Source organism: Macadamia integrifolia, chromosome 5 (assembly GCF_013358625.1).
Source record: "Macadamia integrifolia cultivar HAES 741 chromosome 5, SCU_Mint_v3, whole genome shotgun sequence".
Classification (NCBI taxonomy): domain Eukaryota; kingdom Viridiplantae; phylum Streptophyta; class Magnoliopsida; order Proteales; family Proteaceae; genus Macadamia; species Macadamia integrifolia.
This window is the reverse complement of record NC_056561.1, coordinates 39,204,512-39,214,136: the sequence shown is the minus strand read 5'-3', so window position 1 is coordinate 39,214,136 and position 9,625 is coordinate 39,204,512.

Here is a 9,625-nt window from a genome sequence, read left to right as displayed (position 1 = left end):
AGCTCATGGTATTAATTACGTTGATACTTATCAATATTAGTTTTGAGAAATCAACACATATCGACATAGTTGATCCAATGTCAATTGATAAAATTGTGCTTAGTCTCTACATTTTCATGCACACTCAATGCTCACTTGTTTGAGAATATTTGGATCCCATGGTGCAAAATTTGGCTCAAAATGCAATATGTATCCAAAGTTCACAGGTAATGAGATTCCAACCCAAGGGCTTGAACAAAGACAAATATGTATATATAAGTTTATATGGCATGATCATTAATTATAGGTATTGATATCGTGGTTGTATTGATCATCGCCGATATCAATGCATGGATGAAAATGTATTGTGCCTAGATCGATCGTACATTCAGAATACTTAACTTTGTTAGTAATACCCCCAGTCTACATTAATGTCGTATTAATATCGGTCATCAACTAGACTATTACATATCGGTTGATACGTTCCTAGTACCTTTGATCTATGCATCACTTCACTTCTCTCTCACGCAAACTTAATTTAAAAAAAATAAAATAAGGGGGAGGTGTGGGGGTAAAGGAATGGAATTAATGAATATAAGGAGAATGGAATAAAAGATAATAAATGATAAATTGATGATAAGTAGATGAGTGGAGGACGGAAGTTTTTTTTGGAGGGTGGTGGTGTTGGAATTCGAAAGACGCAACGGGCTTGACGGCAGCATGGAAGAGGCCAGGCATTAGAGTGAGCTTGTTGGGAAAAGCAATACGAGTGGTAAGTTACTGGGGACCCACTTTATTGTAGTTGTGATTATGGTATAAAGCAACTCAATGGGGAATCTTTGTCCCAGAGAGTTATTAAAATTGAACGAGGTGACTCTTCTTCTCCCATTGGTACGTGAGGGAAAACTTTAGCCTACATAAATTATATTTAATGAGGAGGGTTTTGATGGGATCGAGATCCTCTACCGCGTCATTTTTTGGCGGAGGCTCGCCGCGATATTGACACATGGCCGATGCCATGTGTATGGTGAATCGACACTTGTTCTAGTTTAAAATTTGCATTTAAAATTGAATCGGGTCGATCAAAACCTCAAAACGTAGAGGTTTTCGATCCTGGTTGGAGTTTCATATGTTCTTCTTCCTCCATTATCTCTTTTGTTCGATTCTTCTCCTCTTCCGCTTTCTCATAGACCAATGTCACCTACACGATCATCAACAATAAGGATGACCAAAATGCCCCTCTGTCACCAGCCAAAACCATCAAGATCCATATTCCAATCGATGTCCATCTCCCGACCTCTCTCCGACCACTAGAATCGATAGCCGCCATGAAGATACAATCGGCCTACCGAGCACACATGGTTCGAACACTGATCAAGAGGATCAGAACCGTCAATTCGGAGGTGGACAGGTTGTAGAAGCTCATCCAACAGTAGACCATTGATGCCATCCGGAGTGATGAATGATGCACTCATGGTTTTGCTGTTGTGGCTTGATTCGATGCGGGGGATAATTCCGGCGGTACGTGAGCTACGAAGAGTGGCGAGCCATCGGGTTGTGGGGTTGCAGGAGATCTTAGATGCAGTGGCAGAAGCTAGAGTTCCCGTTGATGGGTTCCTCACCAACTGGGATCCGATGATAGCAAATATAGAAGTCTTTTTCTTCTTCTTCCAACCCTCTCTAAGATGATTGCAGATATAGAAGTCTTCTTATTCTTCTTTTAGCACTCTCTAAGGTATTTCAAAGAGAAGAGAGAAAGAAGGGAGAAGAAGAAGATATGAAACTCCACCAAGGATTGTTGGTCGATCCAGTTCAATTTCAAAACCAAGTTTTAAACCGGCATAGGTCTCGATCCACCATACATATAGCATTTGCCACGTGTCAACATCACAGCCAACCTCCACCAGCATTCGCCAAAAAATGAAACCATAGAGGATCTCGATCAAAGTTGGTGTAAGGAAGAATTTACACGTTATACTAATAAAGGGTTGAAAAATCATATCTTTCATATGGGGTTCACTGTTCACACAGGCTAATATGAGAGAGAATGTCACTGAACTCTTATTACATGAGAAGGGTATAAAGGAATATGTATAATGACAAGTTAGTAATATTTTTTTCTTAAATATTTTATGGGGAGAGAGGATACTACCTAGCTCTGTGGTATCTACATCAGTGCAAGGGGAGCAATGTAAGAACACACCGAGGCATCCAATAGGGAGGGCAAGATGATCATTTTACCATCCTTGAAAGAATTATCTTTTGTAGGAATATGGGGTATCGCTTCACTATATAGGATGGAACCCCTTCTTCAATTAGAAATAGAAAGAGAGGTTTCTCCCATGTCATATACAAATTCTCATCGAAAAGATAACTATTTTCCTATGAAGAAATTATTTTCGTATAATTTTGTACGTATACGTATAATATTTCTATTGCAAGACGGATGAAAAGGACAATATAGAGGATGGGTAGACGAGGTTGTGATCCTTGAGTATTATTTTCACCTATTTTTCATATAATATTTGAAAAGGAAAATCAATTTAGGGCCATATGGTACAAAATCAACAAGACCCTTATTGTTCTCATTACTCAACACTTTCAAATACACCTCACATGGAAGTAGTGTTGATTTCTTCCCACGCCCTTTCATGTAATAAACCACAAGGTTCACATTGGCACATCATTTTTCTGTCGACAAAATGTAGTTTTACTAACTAATCCATCAATGGTGTGAATTTTCACCATATCATCATAGAAAGCCTCTAACCTTTATTCATTTACACACTCCACCCACCTTTATTCATTTACATCACCCCACCCAACCCCGGCGATTAAGATGAGGATCCTAATATGCTTATCTTTCTTCCATGTCTCAATTATTGTTTGAAAAAAAGTGAGAAGCTACTTTACATTGCAAGTATAATGATAGCATTTTTGGCCTATTTACAATTTTAAGGGGTCTTCCTTTCCCCTATGAGTGAGCCTACAGATATCATTTTTCTTTGATGCTATGTAAAATACAGTTGGATAATCAACAAAATATCACTTGGGTTCTAACTTAAAAGCGAAAACTACCAAGTGGAGATAATCCAACAATCCATCTCTAGTTTCCTGTAGGAGGTTCTTTACGTTTTCCTTTCAATAAAATTAAATTTTGACAGAAAAAAAAAGAAGAGATAATCCAACGATATATATATATATATAAATATACATATAAGGTCCTAAATCAGATATGTGAGACTATATCTCTATAATGTCCAATATCTCAGTACATAAATATTCAAATCAACTTAATAAGAGAGAGTGAATTGAAGAATAAATCTTTACCCAAAAAACAGTGCATTGAAGAATAAATTACTAAGGAAATACGGATAGAATTAAGGCCCTCGTGTAAATTAGTGGGTAACTCATTAAAAAAAAATAAAAAAAAAATTTCTATTTAAAGAGAGAGTGAGTTAAGGTCCCATATAAAATTACCTAAGTACCCCCATAATAGCAAGAAGAGTACATATCATATTTTTTTTTGGGTAAGAAAAAGAGTACATATCGTTCGGCACAAGCAAACGACATTTCAACTAATTTTTTTTTTTATCACCCAAAAAGCATAGGTGAATTGCCTTTTCTTATAGGCATCAGTACCATCAAATGGCCAAAAGAAGAGGGTAGAATCAACGGGTGGGAGTTGATGAAATAAGATTCTCATCACGACATGATCACATCATGGGATTCTACCTCCCCTGTTGGTGAAGGAAAACTTTATCATCGCAAAGTCATGAGTTCCAATCTTGGAGATCGGCATGATCGAGGTTCCATGGTTGTCATGGGCGAAGTCTTTCTTGGTCCATGAGAGTTTGTTGTGGTCTTCTTGGGCATGAATATAGGGTTTGTCTGGACCACAGGTTGGACCGTGGCTCCTACTTCCTACCGAGAGAGAGAGAGAGAGAGAGAGAGCGAGCGAGCTTTTTTCTTGGTTAGGTCTACATTGCATAGGAATGGAAGGAGCATATTTAATAGATGATGGGAGACGGGTGGTTGTTCTAAATCCGGGGCGGACAGTGAAAAGCAAATCCTCCAATGGAGGACATGAAGCATTTATATGGAATGCTCTAATAAGCACAATAGTCAAAAGATCCCCACAGTATATGCAGTAGGGCATAAATGCTAACACGAGCACACGTCGCATGCATTTGTTTCGAATCACTGAAATGGCTCAAACAATATTCCAATTTTTTTTTTCTATAATATAATTGCAATTTCTATGAAAAAGAAAAGGATTACAAAAGGTTTCGAGGAAAAATTTTCGCTACTGCTTCAAACCCATTATTGTGAATTTTTCATCCTTATATCCCTGATATTTTATTCCCGTGGCTGGTACCAGGGGTTACAACTATTTGGCTGCAACCAAGTTTCGTCTAGGTTTCTATACTCAATATCAAAAATCAATGAGTGAAATATGGTAAATCAGTTGGATACTTATCATTAATAGGGGTTTTAGGTAGAAGATGGGCGAAATCAATAAATTCCCTACAAAAAGAATTGTAAACACGATTTTCATATTTTTCAATAAAGACATGTAAATTATATCCTTCAAGCAAGTGAGGCAACATTGCAATATTTCGAATTACATGCAATTAAAACGAAGGATAAAAGTCGTCTGGACTTTAGGGAAAGATCTCCGTTTTTTAATTATGCTTTTCTCAATATTGACTTGTTCAATTTCGAATTTTGTCAATACTGATTTCGCTTCTAACATCGATTTTGTTTCTTTTTACACCAATGCCTCACACGCTTTATATTTCTCACCAGCCTACACTAGGACATGTGATTCGAATTGATTAGGGGTTTATTTGTTTAGGTTATTAGGAGTTGAGATCATCCTTGAATTGTTACTCTTAAACTAGTCGCTCTTCTGCTATTTCTGCTACTCAAAGGTTTTTAATCAAGGCTTAGTTCAATATAAAACCTAAACAACAAAATCCATATCGTATCAATATTGATGGTGACTGAAACAATCACCAATATCGATACCTATAATCTTGACAAAAGGCCACAAACTTGACTAGAAAATCATTTGGCATCTTTAATAATAAAGACTTTGAACCTTAGAATCATATTGCCAAATGATGACTCCAACAAATTGATACTTAGCACTTGGAGTGATCGAAGCATCAATTTTTTAAGTGTTGTATGATGGAAAGAAGTAACATATGTATTAGATCAAAAGAACCATTAGATCCCTTGCAATTTTGGAGTTTAGACTCGCTATGAATTAAGGGTGTTAATCGGTTTGCTAGTTTATTTGCATGTTTACTAAAATTTGCTTTTGACGATAAATTATTCAATCTTGAGAATGTGAAATACAAACCATTATGTTTTGTTAAAACAACCAAACAACTAAGCAAATATTTTGATGGAAAATAGTCTCAAGCGCATCTAACAAGTCAATAAGTAATGCTTACAACAGAGATTTTTTTATTCTCCTCCCCCCCCCCCCAAAAAAATAATGTATTATAATATTAAAAAAAATATATATTTAATATGTCATGGTATAAACAAAAATTGCATTATACCATTGCATTTTTATCAGTATACATTCTACTTAGTGCGTTGGATTAATTTAATCAACATTTCAAACAATGAGCAAACTACCTCTATAATTACTTGCAGGCTTGCAATATTCAATCTTTGAATTAAATGAGATACTAATGATATTTTGCTACCATCTTATTTAATCTTTAAATAGGTTAATCTGATCGATTTTGATGGTTTAAACGGGTCAATTTTTATGATTTCAATTCGGTTTAAAACTAATGGGTTAAACGGCTCGGTTCGGTTTCAACTCATTTACCTAATTGACCTAAAACTTGAAACCATAATCCAACCATTTACTAAACGATTTTGCAGTTTCGGTGTAAATGGCAATGTTCGATTTCGATAAACGATTTTGATTTCAAATTCACATCTTTATTATGAATAAGGAAGGCGATGGAGAAGAAAAAATTGATTACCCATCCTTTAGAAGGCACAACGTCGTAAGTTGGGATCACCTAGATGTATCTCAACGTTATATAACTAAGCTAGCAAATCTTAGCATCTCCACCTAAATCATTGGTAATCATCACCATATTTTTAGAAAATTGAACTCATGCCAAGACACAACATGCAAGAGGATGACTCTACTTAGACTTAGTTTATCAAATTGAAATATCGTAAACGTGCATGATTATAGATAAGATCCACGTCAATACAAGTGAAGATATTTGACTAAATTAGATTATAAAATTTGGCAAATAACCAAAAAAAAAAAATTTTGGATGAAAAAACCCCCATAAGGAATATATATATATATATATCCATTGTAAATTTACTACACCATTATGCTTTACGGTATAACGAGGAGGATGGACCACTTTGATATCAAAGCCTGCTTTTAAAATTCAATATCTGATCAGGTGATTTCGATTCTGGTCAATTTGGCTTAATCAATCCCCTTCTTAAAATTTAGGGTTGGCGCATATTTGGGCCCATTTTTTCTGATTTCTCACCGATGTTAACTGATTTCGATCCAACCCAGATCAGAATCGTCCGAGATCTAAATCGATCGGATCATATACATACATAATGGTTTGAGTTTGAGGTATCGGTTTTGGTTCAGTATTGGCACGTAACTCATTCTGTGTCGGTGTGATACTACGGAGCAAGGGTCTAGTTTTTATAAAAAAAAAAAATCAGAGCAAAACCATCCGATTCAGGCCGGCACGGACTAAGTATCACATAGGCCGATACTGTGATTCCAATTCTATTGTCGTATATCAACGCGGCGGCGAGCGAGTATAAGAGTGGAAGGATAACGCCGTTACGGCCGGGTCGACCCTGATGGCTCGAAAAGTCCCAGTAGAGAAAACGATAGGACCCACAGGTGTTCCTTACTTGGTGGACAACACCGACTGTGTTGCTATTTCACGGGGTCCTACCTATGTCCCCATGAGGTGAACAAGCCCAGCTCCACTGGGGCACACCTGATCTCACCCCCTGACAACCCTGACCCTAGGACCAAAAGCATGTATCTCTCTCTTCTTTCTCACATCCTCTCGTTTTTTTTTTTTCCTAGACATTCTCTCACATCCTCTCATTATCTTCTGTTTTTAGGTAGACCTCTCATCAGGGAAATTATTGACCTATATTAATTCCTATGAAATATTTTTTGGGTTTTTATTTTTTTTCAAGAAATTAATTTTTAATAATTTTAAACTACTCAAATTATCCCTCAATGTTTTTTTTTGGGTGAATTTAATTTAATGGTCAAGTGAAGAATAGTAAAATATGTTATCAAGAGCTAATCTTGGTATTTAAAAATTCTATTCAAGACAGGGATGCAAAAAATTATTATTATTATTATTTTTTTGGTAATGAAAATTATTTCATTTAGAGTAATAGAAAAGAAGTGCGTAATAATTGCTTTGGAGCCTTACAACTTACAAGTATATATGTTAAATTTGGGACTAATTGAAAATTCTCCTCATCCGTGTCTATTAATTGGTTCGTCCAACTATCACCTATCCCTGGTCTACCCCACTCGTGTGTCTTAATATGTTAACATGTATTTTTTGGAATTGGAATTTATATTGAAAAAAAGAAATACTGATATTAGGATTCATAATAATGATGGAGTCATGAAAAGATGTTTTTTATCCGATAACGTGGCTCATATGCTAGTACCTCGGCCAATGAAAATGTATGTTCAGACATCAATCAAGAGGGTGTGGTGGTCATTTTATACCCCACCCCCCTTTGGGCGTTAAGACTTACGACACCCTCTTAGGTCTCTATGCCCAGATGAGGCCAGATTCCCTCTTGGACCATGACCTCTTGGAGTGGTTATTTGGATGGTTTGAAATTATTGCAAGAGGTCATGATCCAAGATAGGGATGTCAATTGGTCGAGTCGGTCTAGTCTTGCTTGGGCCTATCCAGGCCTAATGGGCATTTTACTTTTGGACCATGACCTACTTATTTAAATAAATAGTCGATCTTGTGTCGGGTTCGATTGAGTTTCAGGCTTTAATCGGTCTTCTCATAATCGGACTATAATCGGGTATTAAATGAGGTAATGTATCAATAAACACTTAAATGAGTCTTAATTAACCGTCTTTAATTGTCTTAGATTTAAGATACTTTAATATATTTTATTAAATCATCAATAATTTATAAAAGATATTACACTTAATTACATTTAATAATTAATAAAAATATCTATCTCTATTTTTTAAAAGAACAAAATCAAAATATACATGTAAACAGTTAAACTAAACATGTCTTGGACTTATCCCCTTGCATCATATACTATACTTTATAAATGAATTAAACTTAAACCTAACACATTTAATAATCGATGCAGATCAAGTTGTTATTTAAATAATTGAATCCAATCAATCTAATCGATAAAGGTTTGAGACTGACACCCTTGGAGAGGATCCAGACACTACCCAAACCCCTTCGAATTGATGATCATAGATAGAGCAAAATGACTGGTGCACCTCCTACCAAAAATAAAATAAAATGATGAATTCCCCTCATGAAAGGGTTTATCAGATCCGTTAAGAGTGGACTTCTTATCCCCCAAAAAAGTTTAGGACTACCAACAATCTACACTGTCCACACAACAGAACATAAGGTCTGGCTACGCGTTTAATGAACATATGAATTAATTCCTCTGCATGGACCAACACGTGGAATTGAAGATAATGCCGCGGACTTTGGACGGTTTTGCAAAATTTTTGGTTGTGTATTATATACGTGCCATCACACGAGTCGCGTGAGTGTCGTTAGGTGAGTGGAACGTTACGGAGCTAAGGTTGGTTTTCAGTTGGAATGACTTTAAGATTTTTTATTTTTTATTTTTTCCATTAATTTTTGAGTCCTTTTTAGGCGTCACTTAAGGGTCCGTTTGATAATGTTTCTATCGTTTATATTTTAAGAAACGGTAGAAACATAAATTTCTGTTTCTAGAGAATTGAAGGTATTTGATAAGTCATGTTTATGGAAATCAATAGTAACCAACGAAATAATGGCCATGAGTCGTTTTCAGAAAAGGTGAAACAATAACTTGTTTCGCCAGGGTCGTTTCTTGAACCATAAATAGGTAGAAATTTTAATTTTTATTTTTGAAAACAAGTGAAACGAAATAATTTTATCGAACACTTTTTGTTCATTTTCTGCCATTTTTTGACATAGAAACGGCAGAAACGCGTTTCTTAAAATGTTATCAAATTGGTCCTTAGTCTCATGAAGTAAAAACACATCACGATTTATCGGCATTTCAGTACAATGGTTAATCTACATGGTAGAGAATTTTAGATGCATCTCAATAGTTAAATTTTAATAAAAGAAAAATAAGTAAAATTAATCAAATTATCAAAATGTCACCAAATGGCGATGAAGATGAAAAAAAAAAAAAAATAACATCTTTTATAATTTAGTTATTTTTGTAATTCATTTAAAGTTAAAATTGTTTCAGTAAAATGCTTATCTGGTCATTTATCACATTATGAACCGTGCAAGGAGTTCAATTTTTTCTCTCGATCTTGACTATTGTCCCTCCTCCAATATATCAGAGAGCCCCAAAAAAGTGCACATATGTCAAC